The sequence below is a fragment of the Rhododendron vialii genome, chromosome 11a (genome assembly GCF_030253575.1).
Source record: "Rhododendron vialii isolate Sample 1 chromosome 11a, ASM3025357v1".
NCBI classification, from domain to species: domain Eukaryota; kingdom Viridiplantae; phylum Streptophyta; class Magnoliopsida; order Ericales; family Ericaceae; genus Rhododendron; species Rhododendron vialii.
In genome coordinates this window covers 22,749,476-22,776,526 of record NC_080567.1, presented here as the reverse complement: position 1 = coordinate 22,776,526, position 27,051 = coordinate 22,749,476, and the positions used below count along the sequence as shown (strand labels likewise).

Genomic DNA, 27,051 nt, shown 5'->3' with positions numbered 1-27,051 from the left:
ACAACCGGACTGAATTTAATATAAATAGGACTAAAAATAAATTAACAATTTAACAGCAGGTTATCATCTTCAATAAACTTTAAATCTAAGTCCTAACTCCATTAAAATGCAGATTAAGATTTCGGGTTTCCGGAAAACTACCTCAAACGCGATTCTAAGTTTGAATAAGTGTTATACGGTGTTCGTAAATCGCCGTGGTGGTTCTGAAATCTTGAGGCAGTGTCCGGCGGTACTCCGACAGGACCGCAGCAGCGGTGTGCCCACGAAACTCACGGTGTGCACACACCTATGGCCACAACTCTCTTTCTCTCTCTCTCTCTCTAGATTCAACAATAGAATTGGGAGTAAAATAATATACTGGTGTTCAATTTTTGAATTTATGTGGGTATGTATAATGAGAGAGAATAAGGTAGTGAGAAGGTGATAGGATAAGCGTAGAAGTGGTGGAATGAGGAAGGAGAGTGATACTGATAATGAAAAAAGGATATGGGACAAGTGCCACATTTGGGGGGTTTTCAATTCTAATGTATGTGAATGCATGTATGTGCAGGGTGAGAATGTATCTGGACGCGTGTATGTATAGGATGATAGAGAAGTGGAGAGTTAGTTTGAATAGAGTTCTACTTAGGGTTTAGATGGGAAAGATAAAAGATGAATATGAATCACTGATTCCCTGTATATTTAAAGTTTAAATACATATCTTATACAATAGTGCAAATAATATTAATTGTACACATAATAATATATTTTAATTATTCAATCTAATTAATTATTGAATTAGAAATTTAACAATATAAATTTGTATTAAAAAAAAATTGGGTCAAAAATTCGGGTCGTTACAGCTTGGTCCAGAGTGCTGTGAGAGGGAATCATTCTTGTATTTGGGAAATTTATCCCTCCGTCGCGGCTTCTGTCCTCCCTTAAGAGGGACAGATGCCCTATTTGATGTTTTTGGCTTTGCTTCTTTTATACTCCATTTCGTTTCTAATTGAGAGTCGCTTATTATATTTTGGAATGTTTCAAAATGATTATCCCTTTCCAAAAATAGAAGTAAAAATTTGAAAAAAAATTCTAAAAGTGTTCCTCATATGTGAATACAAATGGTGCAAAATAATTAGAATATAAGGGTAATAGTGCAAAATAGGTATAATAATTACATATCTCATAAAAAAGTTAAAATTCTTAAGAGGGACTCTCATTTAGGAACAAAGGAAGTAATCAAGATCTTCACCTTATTTGGTAAGTATTTTTGAAAGTTATTTTTGATATAATGAGTGGTAATGAGTGGAAAGAGACAAAGAGAAAAATATATTGAAAAACGTGTAAAAAGAAAAATGAGATATAAACCAAACAAGGTGCTTATCATTTTGATCGGAAAAAAAAAGGGTCCTGCTACATGCTACCTAATGGGCATTGTACGGAAAAATTGGATTGACAGTTGTTACAACAAAAAACATCCACGAGTAAAGTTGTACTGGCTTTGTTCGGTTAACATTTGAGTTTAGTTTTAGTTTTATTTTCAATCATTACCCTATTTCTTTCTCCAATCATTACCTTATTTTTCTGATTATTACTTTCTCATCTCTCTCCAATTATTACTCTTATCTTCAATCATTACTCTACTTCTCTCTCCACCCACTACCAAAACTAAACTAAACTAAACTCACAACCAAACAAAACCACTGTCTTTCAATTTTGTTTAGTATTGTATCTTCATCAAAATGCCCATTTTGACCTTAAGCTCTAACCTTTATTTTTTCCTCGCAAACGCCTCCCATCTACTTGTTTCACCTCTAAATTTTGTAAAACAAATTTCTTGCCAACCAAATGATGCCATGTCATCGTCCTAAAATTGTTGTTCACTTCAAAAAAAATTAAATAAAAAATCTATTCTGTATATTTCCATTTTGAATTTCTTCGCATCAATTTAAAAATTAATTAAAATCTTAAAATTGGTATGAAAAAATCCAAATGCACTGATATATATATATATATATATATTGATAATTCAAGTGCGGGTCAGTTTATGCACACTTTGACTAATTATGAAGGTCAATTCCACTGCCTATTTGTTGAGAGTCCAATGAAAGTCAGAGCAAAACTATGTATGGGTTGGCTCCAAAGGAGTCGATAGCAATTGGTGAGGTTTCAAACATAAGACCAAACTCCTATGTCACAAGTCAACCCCTTGGTGTTCACTAATGTATATTTTGTTGGTGGACCATAATTTTGAAATGAAATACCATAATTTGAGAGTGTTTGGGAACTTGATTTTTGCATTTTGTATTTGTATTTTTATATTTGGGTGTTTAGCTGTCAATTTAAAAATGTGTCTTATGCCAGAATTCTTATCAAAAAAATAGAGCCAGAATCCCCTTGTTAGTTTCTAAAGTATCATGTATTTTGAAGATTAAAAGACAACTATTAGAATCTGATTAGTACAAAGTGAAGTGTCAAAATCAATTAGAAACAACGGTCTTGCTATTGTCAGCCCACTGGGCTGACGATAAACACACTAAAAGACAAGAAAAACACGTATTTTTGTGCACTTTTTAAATCCTTTAATACACATTCACACACCTACTATCATCAGTCCATTAAGCTGATTTTAGAATTTTCCTAGAAAAAAATACTCCTGCATCTTTTGGAGTTCACATAGTGTGGTTTGGAGTTTGTGAAAAAAAGTGGAAAAGATGATCTGAAGGGAAGTGGAAAAAAGAAGGGGAGAAAGTTGCCTGTAGTTAAAGTGGAAAAAAAGGCTAATAAAAAGAAAAAGAAAATTCTAAAATCAGCTCAATGAGCTGATAATAGTAAGTGTGTAAATGTGTATTAAAAGGTATATAATTACATAAAAATATGTATTTTTTTTGTCTTATAATGTGTTTATCATCAGTCTAATATGTTAACAATAGCAAGATCGAAAAGAAAAATATTTTATTCATAAAGTGAAGGAAAAAAAGAGGAAAAAGTACGTGTATTCAATTGGAGTAATTTTGTATCGTCAATTATGTTCACTTTTGCATCAGTGGAGTGGGACCTGCTAAAGCTGTGCGCAGGCTTTAAAGTAGAAAGAAACAAGCGCGTGGGTTCACTGCCCACAAGGCGGTTTTGTAGAATTTGCCAAAAAAAAAAAATCGAAAATTTTAAAATCAATCCAATAGGTTGACAATAATAAGTATGTGAATGTGTATTAAAATATGTAAAAAATACACAAAAATATGTATTCGGTCTTGCTATTGTCAGCCCATTGGACTGACAATAAACATAATAGAAAACAAAGAAAATACATATTTTTGTGTATTTTTTATATTTTTTAATACACATTCACATACTCACTGTTGACAGTCTATTGGGTTGATTTTAGAATTTTTCATACATATTTTTCTTGTCTTATAGTATACTTATCGTTAGTCCAGTGAACTGATAAGAGTAAGATCGGAAAAAAATACAGGTGGAGTTAATGTGGACACATGTCGAAAACTTTCCGATTGGCACAGAGATTAGGCACAGAGACTTGGAATAGGGGATCCGAAGCCCAATGTAGGAGTATAGTATAGGTCTTCTGAGAAAAAGTATTGAACTTGAAAGATCAGGTCTGGGCAATCAGGAGATGCCACTTGTCACAGGCTCATCTGCCCACTATATTTAGTAACTGCTACTGTAGCTGAAAATGGTACTAGTATTTTGTCGGATTATGGCAAGTACAGTACAGCCACGTGGACGTGGTCCACCTAAATCTAATTGCCCATGGTTTCTGCGGCGAGTACGCACAGCCAACCAAATAGGGTGCACCCATAGTTATGGCTGTCCCTCAACTTTGTGAGAGACGCCTATGATTACCACCCAAACTTTATTACCGTTTATTTTGGCAATCGACGGTTTGAATTTTAATTGAATAGTAGACGGCTTAAATTTATATGTAATTTTTATGTGTTCAGATTTGATTAGAGTTATACGTGCCGAGATGACCGGTCGGATCCGCAGTTCCACTCTAATCTATCGTCTGTTTTTCTTCCTCTTCTTTAAAGTCTATCGGTTTTTTTTTTTTTCTTTTCCTTTTCCCTTTCTCCTGTTTCCTCCTTTTTATTACTCCTTACCTGAGTAGTTGAGTTGTCCATTTTTTTTTTAAGACCAGCTACAGGCATCGACCGTTTATATACCAATGGGATACCGACGGCTTTGTGGGGCCAACTATGGGTTTTGTATGGATGATCCGAGTCGTTTAATAATATTAAAAAAAATTAAATAACTAAGTAAAAAATTGTATCGAACACCTACACAATTCGGAATAAGCTGATTTTTAACTGTTCCACTTGTGTATTTTTAAAAAAATATTATTGAACGGCTCGAATCATCAGTGCAAAATCCGTAATGAGCCCCGCAAAGCCTTCAGTACCCATCTGTATATAAATTATGAATCTAAACCGTATATTTGACTTTCATGAACTGTTTCATGGAAACCTTTCATATATGGTAACAGTCCTCTAAATCTAATTTAAGCGTAGCCCATAGTTTTAATTGTAGTTTTTGTGGCAAGTACCGCCGAATGGGCGCACCCATAATAGGCTTTTTTGGGAAAATGATTTTGGCATTATCCTAATTTTTGTCTTCTAGTGGGGTGAATTTACATGGAAATCTCCTCATCTATATTTATTTTCCGCATACATTTCTAACTCTTAGAATCGCCCAAACAGCCCCCCCCTCATGTACTTGGAATGAAAAAATCGCTAACTCTGTTTGTCTTCTCTTCTGTTTTTTTCCTCTTTGAAGCCTTCCATGTTTGTTTTGGGTTTCGAGGGAGCTTTTTGGAATAATGAGTGAAGATAAATAGATAGAGAAATGAAAATAATAATTTGAAAGAATTTAATAAGAACCGTGCACAAAGAAAAGAGTTTGGGTCTAGTAACCCAAAATGAACATGGTCAGATCTGGGTTTTTTCCACCTCTCCGGTTTCCTCCTTTTTACTATTACTCCTTACTTGAGTTCTCTTTTTTTTTTTTTTTTTAATTATTCATTCCCTACGTTTGCCAATTTTATTTTAATTTGTCTTTATATCCTTCTTCCTTCTTCACACCAAGGATCCAAGTATGTCTTCAACAAACACATGCATACATGTACATGTCACCACACCGCCTCCTTCATGTGCAAACACTCTCTCCCAATTTGACACTTAGGCTCCGTTTATTTGGGCGTAAAATATTTTCCGGTAAAATGTTTTACATATTTTCTGGTGTTTGGTTGTGTAAAAAATTAGGAAAATATTTTACTTGCATCAATTAAATGAAAATGACTTACTCTTAAATTTTCCGTAAGTTATTTTCCGAAATAAATCCTCTGCCTTCTACTGGAATTCTCACTGCTCAGTTTCCTCGATCATTAGTCCTGACTCATGTTCTCGATTATCAGTCCTGACTCACGTTCAATTCAAATATTCTCAGATCTCTCCACCATTTAAGCCCCCTCTCTCTACAATATTTTGATTTCTAAATTTTTTTTTAAGTGCCAACCAAATACCAGAAAATAAAAGTTTGAAATTTGTTTTTTGAAAAAATATTTTACATCGAAACAAACGGAGCCTAAGTTACCCATACCAATATTCCTCTCTTTTTTTACCAACCACATGCTTATCCTTATCAAATGTAAATCCATTTTTCTTTAGAAATTTTCGGATTATCTTGCTTCTTTATCGTTTGAGTTTCTTTTTTTTTTTTCAGATATATATCACGTGCCTGACAAACTTTCACTAGGTACATAACTAATTCCAAAGCTTTAACTACCACATGCACAAACATACACAAGCCCTTGATTTAATTTGTTGGTTTTTATACAAACGAAGAGAACAAAACTAGTACTAGTAGATTAAATGTCTCATTGAGAAAAGGGGAGAAAATTTCACCTCTTTCTCCTTGTTTACTACATATACATATACATATATACATATACATACATATATATATATACATATATATATATATATATATAGTCCTGATCAAGTCCACATCCTAATGGTCCGCACCCGTCCGCACCTCCCATTTTCCAATTGAATTTCAATGATCCAAGCCGCTCAATGTGTTCAAAATGTGATTTTAAGGGTACCCGCTAGAAATCAGCAAAAAAAATGACCGGGAAGGGCTTGATCTGAGCAGTTTTTTTATGAACCATTCAAAAAAACACTGCTCAGATCAAGCCCTTCCCGGTCATTCTTTTTGTTGATTTCACGCGCGTACCCTTAAAATCACGTTCTGATCACATTGAGCGACTCGGATCATCGAATTCAATCGGGAAATGTGAGAAATGGGGAGGTGCGGACCGGTCCTGACTCTGTGTGTGTGTGTATATATCAAGTTATAATTAATTACCAACATCTAAATCAAGCATAATACTTAATTTTGACTTATCAAATACCTTGTGGGCATGCCATCATTTTGTTTCAACACATTGCATGGCAAATTGAATTTCTTTTGAAATTCCATAGAAATCACAAGACAATTAAGTAGCTGAGAGGTAGGGCCATTGGAGAGTAATGGGAGTCCAGCAATCAGCAAAATTGACCTATTTTGGTGTGAGAGAGAAAGATTGACCTATTTTGTTTGTGGGAGAGAGAGAGAGAGAGTCATGTGAGAGGAATCGATCAGTGGGAAAAGAACCATTGATGGTTTGTTTAGAGAGAGAGAGAGAGAGAGAGAGAGAGAGAGAGAGAGAGTCATGTGAGACAGTGAGAGGAATCGATCAGTGGGAAAAGAACCATTGATGGTTTGTTTTGACTCAAAGCCAAGAACAAGTGCAAGTTGTTGATAGGGTTAATCCATTTAATGAGACACCACTCGTTGGATGAACCAATTATGGGTGGATAATTCAATGTGTGATAGCTACATAAAGATTAAAGAGGATTTCAACTCAACTAGCTGAGAAATTTTTGGTTGCAAATGTGCAGCGCATGAACTGTTCAACCCCAGCAATCCACGGTCCGGATCAGCTCGGCTCCAACTATACCTACTACCGACGGCCCCAATGTTTCTCATATGAATTATAGTAATAGTACCAGTTAAGTTCACCTCCGGACCTCAATCCATCCTATCTCATCAGACAACCACTTCTTTAGTCCCACCTTGGGTTGCAAATGAATCGAGATACTCGCGAGCAACTAATGGCTCGGCTCGTTAAGGCTCAATTTGACTCGTTTAGTAATTAAGTCGAGCTTGAGCTGGAGTTATAGGCTCGTTTACTAAAATGAGCCGAGCTCAACAATCAAAAGTTGGCTGGCCTTGAAAAAGCTCGGCTCGTTTAAAAAAACTCATTAAGTAAAGTAGCCAGGTTCGACTCATTTACAAACAAACCTAACTCGATCTCGAGTTTTGGCTTGTTTAATTAGTAAACAAACCGAGCTTGAACACTAAAAAACTTAGCTTGGATCGGCTCTTTTGCACCCCTATTCTCACCCAAGACCCAACATAGTGAACCGACCCAGAACAGAGCACAGAGCACCTATTCGCTAAACAGAAAACAGAAATATTAGAAAATCGACTCTCCAAAAAGAATGAAATGTGCAATACATATAGACCAACCGGTGACTCTACGAATATTTTCTAGGGATAAAGGAGACTTTTGTTTATAAAAGACGCGTCTATGCACGACGAATAGGTGTCACCAAAAAGACATAACTTTAAATGAAGTCAATTTACATTAGTATCTCCCTCGCACATGCCCACGACAGAGACGTACTTGATGTAGCATTTTCATCGTTCATTTTGTTTCGATGTGCCCATGGCTGATAAATAAAGGGACCCCAGAAATGAAGGATAGGCTACGTACTGCAATGACATGAATATATGGAAAAGTCGGTAAGAGTACCATAGGGGTGTTTATTTGCAATAGAATGAAATTTAGATAATAGTGTTAGAATATAGTAATTAATAGTACTTAAATTATTGATTATAGGTTCCAATATAAGCGGATAAGTTTATGTGGGGATCTGGTTCACCGATTGGACCTCTCTTCGATTGGTTCGTCCGATCTTAGCCCCGTGATCATCTGACCTGCACAGTGAAGCAAAACTAAAGAATCACTCCGGAGGGACTCTGAGATGGTCCTCCGGGGGTATGGATGAGAAAGTGCGGAGCAAGCAAGGTTGAGCTAGGGTTTTTAGTGTAGGAGACGATGTACCTTCTAGGGTTTGCCTTGCTTTCCTTTTATAGAGGACCCTTGCTTGCTCTCTAAGTACGTGCGCGTGCCTATCACACATGGTGACCGTCCCGGGTGACGTCACCTATATATGACGCGCCTGATGGGATTGTTACTGGATTGGGACGTGAGTTGTCACCCACCTGCACACGTGCCTAGCATGCGCCCTAACCGCTTCGGCTGACGTCACGACAGGTTGGACAGGATAAGATGGTTAATTGCACATGGATGACCTGGTAGGATGTTTACCGCCGAGCCTAGTGGCCGGACACTAGCCCCTCTCGTCGCAAATCAACGCGCGCTTGCTCTTGTCAGGCCAGCAGGCATCCAAAGGTCCAACCATTCTAGACAATAGACGATCTGGGCTCGGCACGGTTGTCGAGCGCATTGTCCGAACCTTTGGCGTTCGGCCCACTACAGTTTACAGCAATTATAAACGCACTTTAATTACAGTAAGTTTTAGCAAAAACTGAGAATTTAATGTAAAAATTTAAAAATCAGCTTCCAAATCACTTCAAATTAATTCAAAATCTCGTATCAGAAGCACCTTAAATCTAGCTTCTTTAAAATCATAATTAAGACCATTTTTTCATGTAGATATCCCCAGAATTTCAACTCTATAGCTAAATTTTTTTGACAAATGTTTCTCCTCATAAGCTAAAATTCCAAAATCTAGCAATAAAATTATTCGCAAACACGCACATAGTACTGGGAAAAGATGCTCCTACTATTGAGTGGGATAAGTGTACCAACAATCATGCGATGCGAACAAAAAGGAAGAAGAAGCGACATGGAAGGAGTACTAGTAAATTCTTAATTTACCACTGAAGTGGTAGTTTAAGCGGTTGGAGCAGATAACATAAGGTCGCTCCTCTCTCACCGGTCCTGAGTACGAAACTCTAGACCAGATGGCTAGGAGAAGGGCTCTTGTATTTTGGTGGGGGCTTGGGGACAGAGTCCGCGACGTGGTGATGGATCAATATTTTCTCCCCCGTATGGGTCAGCTATGGCTTAAATTCGAATATTCTAGATCGGACGAATTCTCAAGTTGATTGGGGGTGTTCAATCCAACCCACCATTTTGCTGAGGGGGGAAAAAAAAAAAAACTCTTTAACTTTTTTGGTTGGATTTAATTTGAAAGCAAGAAGAAAAGAAAAAAACTTATTTGTCCAATCGATCGATATCTGTTATTTTCCCAATAAAGTCAAGATTTAAAGAAATTAGAACATGCCAAACGTGGAGTTTGATGGCATCAAGTGTTATACTCAGCCATTTCTAGCTAGCTGCAACAATTGTGTGTTCACATCAAGTCAAGTCTTTTTCATCAATTTGTTTCCAATTTTGTTGCAGGCAAAATCCCTTTCAGTCCAGCTACTATTGCGTATTCTTCTTGTTTTTATCTTCTCTCTTTAAAATCACAAGAAAAACGTTTCTACGTACTAGCTAGCATTAATGTTCCGCAATAGTACTTACGGGTCTAACTTCGTGTGTGTGACAGAATATGTGATTTGATCTCACACGCTATATTGCAACACTTACGGGTCTAACTTCTTGTGTGTGACAGAATATGTGATTTGATCGCACACGCTATATTGCAATCCATCTTTTTCCTCTTTCGAGAAGATCCGACAGTGAGTTGCTCAAAGCTTGGTTTGGAAATTTCAAGCTTAATTAGAAGAAGCGTTCAAGTTCAAGTTTCTTAATCGCGTCCAATCACAAGTAACTTTGTTATTCTTTTATAAAACAACATTACCTTATGGAACCAAATAATAGATATTCAAACCTAATTTTGAAACTTAATAACTTAAAAATGCAATTAAATTTGCTAATTTGAATTTCGAATAAATATTTATTTGAGAATTTATATGAGCCAAGCCCGTATGGTGATTCACGTAAAAAAACCCATTACATTTTGCCTTGTTGCTTTTCAACTTTTGCTTCCCTCATTGGATTCTTCCGCTCCAACCCTACCACACAAGAGATTACTCAATGCCTCGGGCCTTTTTTCCATTATACATTGGTGCGGGGTCTACAGTTTTTGTTTTGGATTTCACACATCAATTTTGGATTTCACGCCGATGTGTAATGAAAATGGTCTCGGCCATGAAATTATTTTTCCTACCATACAAAAACAATAGCTGCTGTAAAATTTATACATTAGATTCCCATGAGAATTACGTGGCAGTGTCACTTTCATACTATCTCGATGGATATTCTATTATGACATGAAAACCCTCCACAAAATTTAAGAAAATGATTTCTACACTCTCTCTTTTGATTATGGCACTCTATTTCTTGTCTTTTAGTGAGTCACTAAAAGACAAGAAATAGAGTGCCATAATTAAAAAAAAAAAGAGTGTAAAAATTATTTCCCGAAATTTATACTATAGAGTATGAATTTCCTGTTCCTGTGTTATTACCCAAAATAGAAACAGAATTTCCATGAGAGTGGGCTAAAAGTCCCATGATCAAAATCACATGACAGAATAGCCCAACCACTTGTACCATTTTGGTTGAGTTAGGTCGAATGGGTAAAATTGAGTAATTTTATCTTATGATGTTGGCAGAATGGCCCAATCAACATCAACAGAAAGATGGACCACCTACCCAGCAATTTTTTATAGGTAATGCAGGTTCCTGTGCCGGCTTGCATGAACGTCGGACTAATGATTATCGTTCCTTTCATAGCCTTTTTACCCGCTTACTCGTGGGTGAGATGACCCAAGAGTTTATTTTTGAAAGGCAAAAAAAAAGAAAAATTATTGATCTTTGAAATTGTTACAAAGATTAATAAAAATAAGGAGTAATGACATCATATTTCTAACCCGAGACCCATCCGAGTTACAATGCTACGAATAATCCGACTATCCGAGACCCAAACCCAAGTTTAGCAACAAACCAAACACGAGAGCATCCATTGGGACAAAGCCCACACCTGTTGAGACAAATCCGCACACCTAATGAGCCAGGCCCAGAAGAAACCAAAAGAAAAAACCGTGGCCGACAACAACCACCACCACTGGAGGATGATCCCCGGTGAATTGTAACCACCACCACTAGAGCACCACCCGAGCCCTAAGTAGCTCGGGCCCAAAACAACAGTAATAAAGAGTCTGTCAGTCGAAAACAGCCCAACAACCTAAGAGTTGCAAGCAAGGGAAATCGAACATGAGACTTTAAATGAGAGCAAACACCTAAGGGCTTGTTTGATAATCTAAATTCAACACTTAAAACTGAATCAATTAAGTAATAAGTGATTCAGTAAGTTTGATAACGACATTATACATCGCTTAACAAATTAAGTGCTACTTAAAATGTAGGCTAAAAAGTTTAAAAAAATTAAGTAGCTTTAAGCTACTTAATTTTTGCTGAATTCTTGTGTATTTGCATTTAATCACCATACCACCACTACTTCGCCACCATCACCACCACCCCTTCGCCACCATCACCACCACTCCACCACCACCACTATCACTCCCACCACCACCACCACTTCACCACTACCAATCCACCACTTCACCACCACTCCTCTACCACCACCACCACCACTCCCCTATCACTCCATTACCACCACCACAATTACCACACTGCCACCACCACTACCACACCGTCGTTGCCGCCGCCACCACAATGCCACCATTGCACAACTATCACTCCACTGACACCACTCACTGTCACCATTACACCATCACTCCACCGCCACCACCACCATTACACCACCACTACCACCACCACCACTCACTGCCACCATTACATCACCATCATTCCACCACCACCATTACACCACTATTGCCAGCACTCCAACACCACCGCCGCTACTGCCCCCATTCCACCACCACCATCACGACCACCACTATTATTATAAGTACATTGTGACCATTAGTAAATTAAGAGAGAATTGGAACTAAAATTAATTTATCATTTTTTAATTCAGTACTTAATATATTTACCGAACAGCTTTTCAGCTTAAAAAATTCAGCATTCAGTATTTAATTTTTCAGCATTCAGTTTTATCAAACATGCCCTTAATCTCAAGTTAAGACCACCCGACCAACTCCTCGGGGTTACTTAGGCTCTGTTTGGACTTACAGAAAATGGAAGAAAGGAAAGGAAAAATAAGAATTTTTCCCCCTTGGTTGTTTGATTCTTGGTTTGGGGAGAAAAGAAAGAAATTATAAAGGAATCCTAAAAAGAAAACTCTAGAAAGTGAGAAAGTGAGGAAAAAAATCTGAGAAGCAATACTATGTTTTTTCTTCAACCAGTGTCCATTTTTCTTTTGGAACCAAACAAGAGAAAGTCTTTTTCTCTCTTACTTCCTCTAATTTTATTTCCACAACCAAACAAGGGAAAGAAGCTCACTTTCTTTATAGTTTCCCTTTTAATCATTTTCTCTCCTCTTCCCTTTCTTTCCACAAGTTCCAAACACTGCCTCATTTCAAGACAGTAAAATTTAAACCAATTTCGTTTATAATCTCAAATTTTTTTTAAGAATAAGACAGGCATTGCTTCCAAGAGAAAAACTCTAAATCTGTAATTTCTGAACTATTTTGGGTCATTAAGTGGACCGACATCGATGTTATTCGTTGTCTAAAATTAAAATCCAAAAAAAGGGCGTGACACTTGAACATATGAAGGTTGCATCCACCCTCTGTATTACTTGTCCAAATATTTTGGTCCGAACACTCTTTTTGTGTGTGTGCGTGCGCGTGATGATGATTATCATCTATCTAAGGATTAATAGCGGAAGCTGATGATTCTAACGGAGGATAATGTCACTTAGGTTGTGTGATCACAAATGGCCCAAGGAATGGTTTGCTGCTCGTGAAATTGGCTCTGTAGTTCCACTTTCCCCAGAAAAATTTCAACCCAATGTAACTGGCCCATTTCGCAGCCCAAAACCCGACTTTTTTTGAATTTTGGGAAAATGACGGTCGAGGACGTGTTTTGATAATTAAATAAATTAATACTCGTCAATGACATTTTCAGCATTAACAAATGTTCTTAGCTTGTCATTGGCGGATATTAATTATTAAAATATGTCATGGGCTTCATTTTCTCTTGAATTTATATGGTATTGCGCTCAATCGGTCTTTTGAGTTCACGCTCAGCCGAACCTGTTAACAGTGGACGAGGTCGTAAGCACTTTAGTATTTTGGGAGAAGAAATTAATTAGGAGGCCCCTAATGCCACGACACAACTATGTCATTTGTCCTTTTTACCCTTGCAAGGAAAGTGAGACCTGAAGCAACCCCCTTTTCCATCGTCATTGGAGCATGTATTCTATAACAAGGGATGAAAAATGGCTATAGCAAACCCCCCGGGATATGCTCCAAGACATAATTAAAATGGAAATAGGTTATAGCCTCATCCCGACCCACTTTTAGGGTAAGAAGTCAATGAATAAAAATTAGAAGGCCTGAATTTTCACAAATATTCTCTAAAGACTCGAACTCGTGACTTCTAAATCATTAAAATCACATAGAAGTAAGCAACTCACACTAGATCACCACCCTAGGTGGGAGAGATATGGATAACTTCCACTAGAGATATCACAAGACAATTTTTGGCTCCAAAGAGCCTTTTAAATCATGTAAATCAATTCTGTTGCAGTTTATCATTTAGCAGACCAACCAATCGAGAAGAGAGATGATCTTTTATGTGATGGTGATGCAAACTACGATCTATTACGATTTTATTTGACAACTTGAGCCTTTTGCGTCGTAACTTTTTGTAATACCCACTCCGGATATTTCGGTATTTCAATTATTTTTAATTGAACTTTGTGTTTTAGGGGTTTAAATCGTAAACAATAGAACTTGCGAGGGTCCTGTGTGTGATTTGAGATTGGAGTATAAGTTAGGAAGTGGTTCCGCTTGCATGTGATAAATTCTCCTGTGCCCTTATATAGCAAAATATCCTGGGGATATTTATCTTTCTCCATACGTATCTTGTTTTTACGCAGAGAGAGAGAGAGAGAGAGAGAGAGAGAGAGAGAGAGAGAGAGAGAGGCGGCAGAAGAGAAGGAAGAGGAGACCGGAAACTCTGATCTGTTCTTTACGAAATTATTCAAGGTACTTAGAAAGCTTTTAAATTTATGGTATTTTTATTGAAGGTTTATTAGTGCATCTATTGTATTGTGTTAAATTTTCAGAATTTTCTGAGAGGTATAGAAAAAGATAAAAATCATAAACCTAACTGTGGTCAGAATCCTATTTTTTAGCAGACAGCTTACAGAGCTGCTTCTTTTATCAATTTTTTTATAGTTAAGTGATCCTCTTGATTATGGGTCCTTATAATTTTGAAATATTGATAAGTTGGTGATGTTTTGGCGTTGAAATTACTAAAAAGTATTAAGTATTCGATTTTTAATGAATTTTTAAACACAGACTATTCTGCTGGAAATTGTGCTTCGCTGCACAGAATTTCTGAGTTTGGGGGTAATTTTGACTAGGTTCCTTTATTGTGAAAAATCTAGGAAAAAGGGATGAACTTTGATGAGTGATAATGGTGTGTACCAAATTTGGGGTTTATTAGATGCATATTCTAAGTTTGGCGGATTTTACAAGTTGGTGTGTCCCTACTGAGTTTTGTATTTGCTGCACTGACACATTTTGGGAAAATTGTCATATCTTTTAGCTCGGGTATCGGGTTAGCGCACGGGTTGTTGATTCTGAAACTAGACTCGTATGTCTTTCGGAATATGTGAAGATTGTGGCTTAATTTGTACTAGGTTAAGTCAGTTTTTGATTTAAAGTTGATAGACGTGCAGAATCTGTGATATTGGACAGATTTTTGTGTAACTTTGGACGAGCATAACTTTATCGTCCGGACTTCATTTTTAACAAATTTTATATCAAAATTCATGTTTCGGAGGTGAAATTTCTAATGGTAGTAGTTTCATGATTTGGTTTTAACCCTATAAGAAGTCATAGGCAGAATACGACAGGCTGGTCGTAGATTTCAAACCAAATGTAGGGGTTATGTGGTGTTTGAGTGTTACGCTTGTTTAGGGACACTTCTAAACCTTTGAGATGGACATGCTAGTATGCCTTAAGCATCTTTAATCTATTATTGGTGTTATAGATTGTTGTTAGGAGTTAGTTTTGACGTTTAAACGTTCAATAAAACTGAAATGGTTAACTTGTGGTTAAGTGTCAAGCCAGTCAGTTGGGAGGGGCCGAAACCGTAAGTTTGGCGTACCTCGGTCGATACAAAGGTAAGTGTGTTCGATATGATTCTCCTCAATATAATATTATTATGGTGGTGAGTATATATCTTGCTAATCGTAGTTAGCTTTCGATATGGTTATCTTTTATGAAATATTATTGTGATGGTGAGTGTATATCTTGCTAATCATAGTTAGCTTTCGATATGATTACTTTTATGGGATATTGCTATAGTGGTTGGTGTATATCATGCTAACAGATGATTTAGCTGTTGATATGCATGCATGATGATATATATGCTTGGAGGTTGTATATCATGCTAACCGAGGTTTAGTTATTGATATGCATGTTGTGATGTATTGATTGTACCCGCTTAAGGATTTTAGAGTGAGTCACACCATGTCGTGGTCCGTGCCATCTAATTAACGGTGAATGGAAATATGGTGTGCGGGACACAATACCTTGGGTACATGGGATGTGGCAGACATGCCACCGCATGTGATATGATTACATTCATATTATTGTGCATTGATTATTATTGTTCAATTGGGTGAATATGTTAGTTATAACTGTTATATACATTTTAGTATTTCAGTTACATTGGTGATGTGTATTTACATTGATATTCCTTCGGGTATTGTGGTATTATGTTGAAAATTTCTATATCTCACACACTCTGGCTTTCCTTTTTGGTCTGCCAGGTAGCAGGTTGCTTAGAATGGGTCCACTACCGGTCGTTGTGTTGAGGCGTTTTGCTAGCGTCAGGTGGGGTTTTGGTTACGTTGTTATGGAGTGCTTTAGCTAGTGCAGAACTTAATTTGTATGGAGTTGTAGCTAAGGATAGTTAAAGATTTTAAATTGTATAGGTCGTAATTAAGTTTGGTCGATGGCTGATGTTCTATTTGAGGTTAGCCTTGGACGTTGTGGATAGTCGAGTTTGTTGTAGGTGGTTAATGAAGAAGTTGATTTATTCAAGTTGTAAGTAAGTCGTCGGTGGATGTGTTGAAGTATAGAATTTTTAAAGTACTATAATGCAGATGTTGTTTCTTGGTTGTGCGATATCATGGTTGGTTGGTCAATACGTTGACTCATTTTTATGTTAAGGTGTTAAGTTTTCCGCTGGGTGTTTATTTCTGATAAGTTGTGAGGTGTGGTTTGGTCTTTTGTGTGAAATGCTACGTGGTCGTGCCGACTCGGGCCCACTTTGGGTGCCGTTTGTGGGGCGGGGCGTGACACTTTTAATGTTAAAAATCAAGCTAATCGGATATCAATATCTATTTAAACGAAACACCTCTTCTTTAAAATATGATTCAACCTCACTTTGATCTTGTTCCGTTGACCAAAACAAGCATTTCAAAACCTATAAATTTAATAACTTGACACACAAAATAAAATTTTTACCTCTAGATCCAGAAAATAGAAAGTAATTCACACTCGAGATTAAACGATTCCCTAAGAGCATCTCCAGCAGACTCGAGTAAGTTGCCGGTAAGATCAAACTGGCGAGAAAACCCCTATTTTCCCTTTTCTAGTAGCCTCGGCTGGGCCTCGCCAGTTTGGTCCCTCGCTCCAACACCTCGCCCTGCCCAGGAAGTATGGAAGACTCGCTTCACCCCTCTCCCCGAAAATAGATCGGCGGCAGGATATTTCTCACTTTGATGAGTCACATCCGCTTGCTCCTGCGAGGTGGGTTTTAAGGTGCGATCTCTCTGTCTCTCTCTCTGAATGGTTTTAAGGTGCTGCGAGGTGGGTTTTGTTGGTGAGGATGTTGGTGGGTTTGGCTGCCGTTGTCGTTGATTAAGCGGTGGTGGAGCTACCATTATGGAATCGACTACTTGAGGATGACGTCGGCGAAGATCGGGTGTGAACAGAGTGGAGGAGGAGGGTGACAGTGGTGGACATCGAGTGGGTTTGCAGATTTCTGAGAGATAGAGATGGATTTTGTATTTGTGCATTTGGTTTTTAAGTTCTGGGTTTGTAGAAATTTTCGAGGTGAGAGAGAGAAAAAGAAAGAGATGGGTTGAAATATGGTACAGGTGGAGTTTGGATAACTTCAAAAGCCTAGGCTGTTGGGTACACATATGTTAAATGACTAGCTAAGAGTATCTCCAACAGCCTCAAGTTATTTCTAGGCAAATTGTCTAAGAATTACCTCAAAAATTATTTTAGCTAGCCACCAAATGGTTGAAGTACTCAACAGCCAAGGCAATTGGGCTATGCAAAGGAAATAAATCCCAAAATCCAATCTTCCTAAACCACCAAAAAACCCATCGTTAAACTCATTCCACCCATCAAAAAACTGAAAGATTCAAGCAATCACTAAACCATCTCTCTCTCTCGGAAAACCCAGTTGATAACCATCTCCTAAGTCAAACCTCAATCCATGCACAAACTGAAAACCACCTTCCCAAAAACCATATTCTCTGCCACAAAATTGAAAACCACAAACCGATAGCACAAATCAACAAAATAATTGATAACCCACAACCCACAAATCAAAAACGACAGCGAAGCCCACAAATCCATACGAATGATTTTGCCACAACTGCTGCTGTCGAGTTGTTTGTTTCCGCCACCGTCGAGTTTGATTTGGCCGCCATCATTTCCGTGGAGTTTAATTTTTTCGTCGCTGATCTCATTTCCGCCATCGTTGTCGTGCAGTCCGACTCTAAAAGTTGCAAGATTCAAAGTGGGAAAGAGAGAAATAACCGAAGCGAGGGAGCTGTACCTCGCTCATACCAGTGAGGTACTGTAGCAGACAACCAATTCCCCGAGCGTGGAGCTAGTCTGCTGCGAATGGGTTTTTCTGGTTTGGGCTCATCAAAGTGATGAAAATCCTCATTTGCTTAGCCTATTGGAGATGCTCTCCAGCAATATAAGCATAATTCTAGCCATTTACCATAGGATTTCTCTCTTGGCTAGCCACAAAACATGTCCACCACCCAACAGCCTCAATAAGAACTTTAACAAAGTGAATTTTTTTTTTCCAGACAGGCGCATGTTGGACACGCGCCAGAGTAGATCTCACTCTCTCTCACGCGCGACCTTTGATCGGCGCGTGAGAGCTCCGGTGACCTCAGTTGCCGACGGAATCGGTGGCGTTGGAATCGTCTCGACGGTATCTACAATCCTTTGGGCTCAAAACGATTTTAGGATTAAGTCTCCATTGAAGCTGCTGTCACCGAAAAACGGAGAGTAGCCACCGTCTCCGATCTGTCTGGCCAAGCGAGCCTCCGTACTCGCTCAGACGAGCGAGGGGCTGGAGCGAGGGGAGCAACTGGCGAGTTCATGGCGAGGTTGCTGGGAACTCGATTTTGATGGTTTCGCTCGGAAATCTGTCTCGCCGGAGGAAATGACGACCTTGCTGGAGATGCTCTAATGGGACTTTTTCTAAGCATTTTGGCTAGAATTCCCTTGAGGCTCCTGGAGATGCTCTAATAACCCCTTCTGTTCCTACTACAAGTCTTAGCTACCATAAGATCAAAATCAGACAAATCCAATACATTCTCAAAAGTGGGTCCCGTGACCAGTTTATTGGTCATAATTAGGGCTGTTAGCCGAGATTGAAAAATTGATCGAAACCGGAAAAACTAGACCAGACCGAATTTTTCAAACCGGTCGAATAATTTCGATCTGGTTTATGTGTTTTAAAGATCGGTCGAAACGGGACTAGTTATATATATGTATAATATATACATATATACATACATATATACAGTCCGGATCTGGTCAGGACGTCCTGACCGGAGCTTTGGTCCGGATCACAATCTCAACCGTTGGAATGTGTTTTCAATGGTCCAGATGCACAGATAGTTTGTTCACGCGAACAAACTATCCGTGCATCCGGACCATCGAAAACACAATCCGACGGATGTGGGAGAAGTCCGGACCTAAGCTCCGGTCACGACATCCTGACCAGATCCGGACTAATACACACACACACACACACACATATATATACACACAGAGTTAGGATCTATTGAGGGATCTCATTTTTCAGCTTGGTGCGGGACCGTTTTCTCAGCCCTTGGATTTAATCCAAGGGCCAGGAAAAGAGAAGGCATTAAAATTGTAAAAATTACACTTTCTCCCCTCTAAACCCATAGTTGCCCCCTTCGTTTCATTTAACGCAGACGGATTTGGAGAGAGAGAGAGAGAGAGAGAGAAGACAAAGAACGAAGAAGAGAACGACGAAGATCGAAGCCAGAATTCTGTACACGATTCTACATCCACAAAGGTATATCTCTCTTTCTCGATCGATCGAAATATCTGGTTAGGGCTTGAGACTCTTTCGAAATCAGCAAAAAATAGGATTTTTTTTGCCGATTCGAACCTAACTCTTTCTCTCTTTTTCTCTCTCAGAGAGAGAGATAAATCTCTACATTTTCTGCAAAACCAGAACGGGTTTTAGGGTTTTTTTACTCAAACCAAAAAAAGGACTTTTTTTGAACGATGATTTTGATTTCAAGGTTAGTGTTCGAAATGATTTCGATTTTAGACTGAACAAGAATAGAGATGCAGGCATAAAAGGATATACCTGATTTCCAGTTACTTGTAAATAGGAAGCCGGAGACTAGTTACTTGGGTCTCTCTCTCATGTTCAGAAATTCTGGTTTTAAAAACCCCTAATTCTAAATTTTACATTAATTCTAGAATGGTATTGGGGTAAGGAGAATAAGACTCGTGATTTCCTTTGCATTGTTATTAAACTCATGATTTCATAAACCCTGATCATACAAATCCATGACCAACTGAAGCATTTCATAGGATGTTGGAGGATGAAGCACTTCACAATTTGGTTTAACAAAAACATTTTTTTTTCCGCTTTCTCCGTAAATAGATACTCAGAAAATTGTTTGTACTCTGTACCCTTCCAATCAATTAGGTAAATTACATTGTATGATGTTGGTATCATGTTTCTGTTGCAGAACTGACTTCTTCATGTAGCTTTACTTTCTCTTTGGCCTGATATGATTTGCTCAGATTCTTGACTTCAATTAGAGGGAAGAAATTGCATAGTCCAACTAACAATGCTTTCAAGAGTGGACCTTTTATTTGTGTTAAGGGGTTAATCCAATTTTTTAGGATTCACTATTGGTTATCTTTTTTTCTAAATGTAGGAGTTGAAATTTCGTTTCTTGAATCTCCCTCCCTCTATCCATATCCCATTTCATGGAAGGAAATAGTTCAGGTAACAATGGAAGTGGTGATCCCGATTTTGGGATCTTATGTTTTTGCGAAAAACCAACACCATTGAGGAAATCTGGAACACAAAAGAACCCAGGTCGAAGGTTCTTCAGATGTGCAAAGTATGAGGTGAACTGCATGCATTACCCCAATTTATTCTCTTGTTTTTCGTTGGTGCTGAAACCCTAAGTTGTTATTGTGTTATTTTTTGACAGTTAAACTTGGATTGTGATTTTTTTTGCTGGTATGAGCCTTGTATTTTGTAAGAAAGGGCTGATTTGGGTCCAATGATGGTTCAGACAAAAACAAAGGCTATGAGGACTGTTGAACAATGTGAGAGTTCAGTATCCATGAGCGTTAGTGAATAATTGCAGAGGACAACAATCACAATGTAGTTGAAGATTGAAGCCATGTGATGAGCACCCAATATTGTAGATATTTGGTGCGACTAGTCTCGTTTTATGTTGTTTTAAATTGCGTTAATTTAGCTTTTATAGCGATATTGCACGTAAGGTGTGTTTTTAGTATTTTCAGGTAAAACGTGCAAATAAGGCGCATTTCAACGCCATGCATGACCCAAGTGCTTCCAAGTACCCGAAGACCTTATTGGTTTCTTAAAATCTGTCTAAGTATGGAAAAATGACTTTCTGGAAAAGTATCGATTTTCGAGATTAAAAATGACAGTAATTGACCCTTGAATTTTTCTAAGAGTAACTACAAAGTTGCAAGGTTTTATTTGAAGAGCAATGTCATATTTTGAGCTATTTGCTCTTGAGAAAAACGTGCAGTTTTCCATTTTACACTAAAAGTGGGGGGTTGACATTTTGATATAATTGGAATTTTGAAATTATGGTAATGCCATTGTTTCCAAATGAGGGGTACTTTCTTATTTTCATTCTCTAAACTTAAGTTGTGAAAATAAGATGCTGAGGAGCTGTGAAAATATTAATTTATTTAATATGCTGAGGAGTTGTGAAAATATTAATAAGATGCTGAGGAGCTCTAAAATTCCCCTCATTGTTTCCAAATGAGGGGAATTTTAAATCTTTCTTTTACATTTTCTTTACTTTAATTTATTTAATGAAAATAAGATGCTGAGGAGCTGTGAAATTGCTCGGAGCTGTTTGCTGAAGTTGAAGCCTCAACCTGGAATCTGCAGTTTTGCAGATTGTTATCGATAACATGAAGGAAGGTATCGATACCATTTGCTCCATCTTGGTCCATAAGCTGTCCAGACCTGAGGGCATCGATAACCTTTGGTGTCGGTATCGATACCAGTCTTCTCCGGGAGAATATTTGAGTGATGTTATCGACACCTTTTTTATAGGTATTGATAACATTGGTCTCCTGCAGATATTTTTGTTGCCTTTTCAGACTTTCCACTTATGGAAACTTTCTTTTAATAGGTAGCTTTTTGGGATATTTTCTGACTTTGGTAGGGAGAGAAAGCCCTTATGTATAAATAGGGCTCTCCCTCACAATGTGTATCTTTCTTCTCCTAGCTTTAAGTCTTTTTACTTTCTTAGAACTCCATTTTCATTGCTTTCAAGATTTTGTCTTTAATTTTTTAGCAACTCAAGTAAGTATTTGTGTTATGTTAATTTCTCATATATTAATATTGTCTCTACGGTTGAGATCCTTACTAATATCAAGTTTATTTTCATTTTCATTGTTTAAACATGTTTATCATTTCTAGCATGCTTTCTAGTCTCTTGGCTATGTGTGAGTAGTTGTTCGGTTAAGTCTCGGGCTACTCTTTCCTAATGACTTAGGTGGTTATTTGGTTCTCAAACCCTCGGGCTTTAAAGCATGGTTTTCAGAATTAAGGTAACCTAGCCATTTTGGTCTAAGCGAGAGATGTTAACTCCTTGATATGTTGTTTAGTCAAGTGGTTTTGGCAAGCGATGTACCGAACAAGCGGTCTTGGCAAGCGATGTACCGAGGGCTCGTGGTCTCCTACGTGTTAGATACATTAGCAAAAATAGGTTGGTTAGTTCCGATAAATCACATCTTTCGATAAACATAATCTTTAAAGCTAAATCCTCCGAGCGTGAGCACGCGGTCGTGTCTCTCGTTTGGGTTATAATTGAGAACCGGTAGCGGCCTTTGTCAAATGATAGATGATCCCTAGACTTGCCTTTTTTAAGTTCATTAAGAACATTTCTAGTCTTTTTCTTTAGCTTTTCCACCGTTTAAAGTAAAACCAAGTTGGCCGTCTTAAACGTCGAAATCCACCATATAAAATCTACAATCCAAACTAGCTATTTTCAATTCTCTGTGGGTACGATCCCGATCTTTCCGGTAATTATGCTATCAATGACCTAGCCCTACGTTTAGGGTTTTCAACCTTATATTATATTTGAAGGCGAGGTTGGTTAAGCACCATGCAGAAGGAGATTGATGCAATACAAATGAGAAATTGAGGGAAAATTAACGGGAATTATGTTTGGGTTGTTGTTTTCTGTGTTGTGTCATACATGTATGGCAAAAATAGCCAGTGATCTCAAGTAGTAGTAATAGTATGTTTGTTATGATACTATTACTAGGTTAGTGAAACTGGCGGCCTTGTATGTGGTGTGTATAAGTGGTGATTATGGTAGTTTGCTTTGAAGCGTGATGCACTTATTTTTGTTAAGATGTAGCTACAAGGTAGCCATTTGAAAGACTGTGTGTATGGTTCTGCATATTTTTGGTGGATTTCGCTATGTTCCAGTGAAACACATATGCTAAATTTTATAACTCCACTAGGCACTAGTGTTTTGACTTTCAGTCGGAGAAATGTTTCAGCCGTTTCAATGGATAAAAACAGAAATTTTTTTTTCTCGAATGTAACCAGAATTTGAGGAGATCAATTGCCCAGTAGAGCTATACTACCTACCAGGTCTCCAAATTGAACTGATGTCATAATAGTTGCAATCCAATATTTTGCCAAACAAAAAGTAAGATTCCAAAAAGTTTGACTTAACTCTAAAACATGACTATCAAGGAACAAGGTCTCCAAATTGAACAAATGGCAATCCTGCATTTTTTACAGGATTCCGTGTGCATATGTAAGGTTCATCACACTGACCCTCTGACATCTAGCATATGTGTTTCAATGGTAAGATTCTCATCAACAAACCAAACTTCAAACAAGAAATACTATAAACTTCATCCACTCATACGAGAAAACATATCCAAATGGAACTAAACACAATACATATAACCACACCATGTCTATGATATCCTTAAACATAAATGTTCTATTTGATCATCATCCATATGAACCCGATCCTACACTAAGAGTTAGCCAGTCCATCATCCATATCATAAACATACATACTATCCGCCTCATAAATCTTCAGATGATCGAGTTTGCTAATACCATAACCAAGTGCATACATTTTGTCCATTTCAAGTTCCAAAATCAGACCAGAATGGAGAGTGAAACCTGTGAGTGGAGCCATACTCTCTCACTCATGTTTCGTTGTTCCCTTGGAACTTAGCAATTAAGAATATTAAGCTTGCAACCCAGAGCTGTAGGAATACATTCTTGCCTTTGAATTCAAGAAGGTAACTCCAAATTAGCCAATGGATTTGAGCCAGTAACATCCAGAACCCCTTCAGTAACAACATGCACAACAAGAGAACCAGTAGCAGCAATAACAACAAGCAAACAGATCCTCAAGAACACCTTTAGACAGTAAAATCACATGCTAATATCCTCCTTCAGGGCATTCCCAGAGATGAGACCTATTAAATGAGATCATCATACAAAAAAGAAGTAATGATTTGATTATTAGTAAAACCAAAGTAAAGAACATTGCAACTACCAAGTCCATAAAACATTACCAATACCATGCATCAGCTACCTTGCCAATATCATTTCCACATCCGTAAACCCATATAATTCCTGAAACACAAATAAAATTAGCATTCAAGTCCGTATTTCACTGTCTATTTCAAGTCAATGTCTATTTCAAATCCGTATTTTACTTAAAAAACACTTACATTCATCATCATCATACAAACTAGCATGTTGTGAAGACCTAAAAAAATAAGACAACAATTAAAATATATTCCGTGTGTAAACAATTCAGTTCAAATTAAAAATAGACAAGTACACTTACATATTCATAAGTTTCGGACAATTTCTTTTGTCATGCAACAGCCCCAATAACCCAACCCATTTCCTACTTTTCTTGGTGGCCTTCTCTTTTTCTCATTTCAAACGCTTACCACAACCCTTTGCCCTAACTTTAAGTGGTTCTTTCAAATCATGTTGGCTTCCGAGAGAAATAGACTAGCTAGAACTCGTTGAACCATCTTGGCGAGAACCCCTCATGAATGCAATCTTCTTTTGTCTAGATAGCAAAGCTTCTCGCACAACTTTAGTTCCTTCTTCATCTATACAACGTCATCAATAACTGTAGAAGCAAGTTGAAAGAGACCATGTCGCCTCACAAAAAGTGAACTGCCACATATTTCTTTTTTGATGACTGCCCAAGTCATCAAAAACTCTGCCTGCTTTTGCTGTTTTAGTCCACCTTTGCAAAATGTATGTGCTAGGGAGTTCCCTAATCTGCATTAAAGACAAGTACGCCAACAAGTGCCGATATGGAATTCCATTGAATTCAAACATCTAACAACTACTACTCACATGGTTCAATGACTTGTCTACCGACACCTCACGACCTCTCGAACATTCCATTTCTTCCATCTGAACCTTCCACACATAGCGACGTTCATCCTTATGTCGTATCATAAGCACATATACACCAATTTGAAATATTTCCTCCTGAAATTTCTTAAATGAATGAAGTGTGTATAATTCACTCATTTTCTTTTCCATCAACCATGAGGTTTTCAAGACTGGCTTCTCATTTATATCTTTGTGGTCCAAATTTAATTCATTATGTCATAGACGTGCAAGTGCCCTATCGAACCGTGTTACAAATTCATACATTGAATTATCTTCAGACAGATACCTTTTGAAGAATGCATGAGAAATTTCAGCTCTTTGATTACTTGTCATGTGGGCAGAGAAAATGTGCCTCGTATATGCAGGAACCCATTTGTCACGAATTTCGTACATGGACTGTAACCATGGATGGTTGGACAAATTCGATTTTCCTACAATATATGCCCATGTTGTGTCAAACTCTTCAGGGCTCTCGGAATTCCAAATACATTTTTTGAACTCTTCATAATGTTCTTTGTATGTCAATGCACCTATTTTCTTAGAAAATTTACTAACAATGTGCCAAATGCAATATCTATGACACATATTGGGAAGAGCACAATCAATTGCTTTTGTCATTGCTGGATCTTGATAAGTTTTGATCATTTTGGGCGGTGGTCCAGGCATCGCTTTCAAAAATTCCTTGAAAAGCCACTCAAAAGATTCACTTTTTTCATCGCTTAAAAAGGCACACCTAAAAAGTGTTGTCTGCCCGTGGTGGTTAACCCCTAATAAAGGTGCAAACATCAAGCAATATTTTGTTTGTGTTGTATGTATCGAATACTACCACGTCTCCGAAATATTGGTATGACTTCCTAGAGGTCGCATCGGCCCAAAAGCAATGGGTCAGCTTGTGGTCATCATCTTCCTCGATTGTATACGTAAAAACTGGATTCTTTTCTTTTTTAGTCTCAAAAAGCTCTTTCAACATGTTGGCATCATGTCCATCTACATATTTCCTCATATCCCTTTGAGAATTATAAATATCTCGTCGTAAACATCCAATATTTTCAAGACCCCCAGCTTGCAACTCTAAAACTCTCATTTGTTGGCTGGTTGACACATTTGCAGCTGCTAGTTGTCGCGTTAAATATTTCTGTGCAACTGACACTCGACGATGAGATCTCAAGAAATGCTTCTTTCATGGCGTCGTAAGAGGGTGGCTATGCCCCTCCACAAATTGGGTCACAACAAACCATTCATTTGACCCATTTTTTTACAACTGTTAGTTTTGCACCACATTTCTCCCTAGTTAAACCCCGCTGTCGTTGAGTGATCTCAGAACATTTACTCTCCCATTATTTATAACAAACATACTCTTTCCTAATGGTTTCACCATTCTTATCTGTCTTGCTAGAATGGATTCGCACACTGAAAGCAACTTCGAATGCGTAATTGTTGTAAGGTTTTAAAACATCCTCTAAACTTTTAAATTATTGTGTAATTTTTGGTATCATGTCGTTAACTTCAGGAGTGTAAAGTACTGAGTACTTCAGAAGAATTAGTAGACTCCTCTCATGGTTGAGAAGGTGACGGTAAGATTAGTTGTATATCATCTATAGATTGCATTCTAACCACCAAAAAATAAAATAATAGATAAACCATAGTGATCGTAACTATCCTATTTTTCTACATGAGAGAGAGAAATATATCTTCGCAATGGTGGTGGTGAAAACAAGGGGGGTGGATTGACATTGGAATTTTGTTCTTGTTCCATTTCTTATTCTTCTTTCTTTATTCGGGATATTTCAAACTCTTTTCCTCTTTAAGAATGCGTAACCGGAAATAACAAAGAC

The 27,051-nt window shown here is 37.7% G+C and overlaps 1 long non-coding RNA gene across 1 annotated transcript; it reads left to right on the top strand.

Moving 5' to 3' along the window:
* Window positions 1-14,182: 14,182 nt before the first annotated feature.
* LOC131307285 (uncharacterized) lies at window positions 14,183-16,389 on the top strand. Its single transcript, XR_009194065.1, has 2 exons — window positions 14,183-15,398; window positions 16,050-16,389. It is a non-coding gene; the product is annotated as an uncharacterized LOC131307285 (long non-coding RNA).
* The last annotated feature ends 10,662 nt before the right edge of the window (window positions 16,390-27,051 follow it).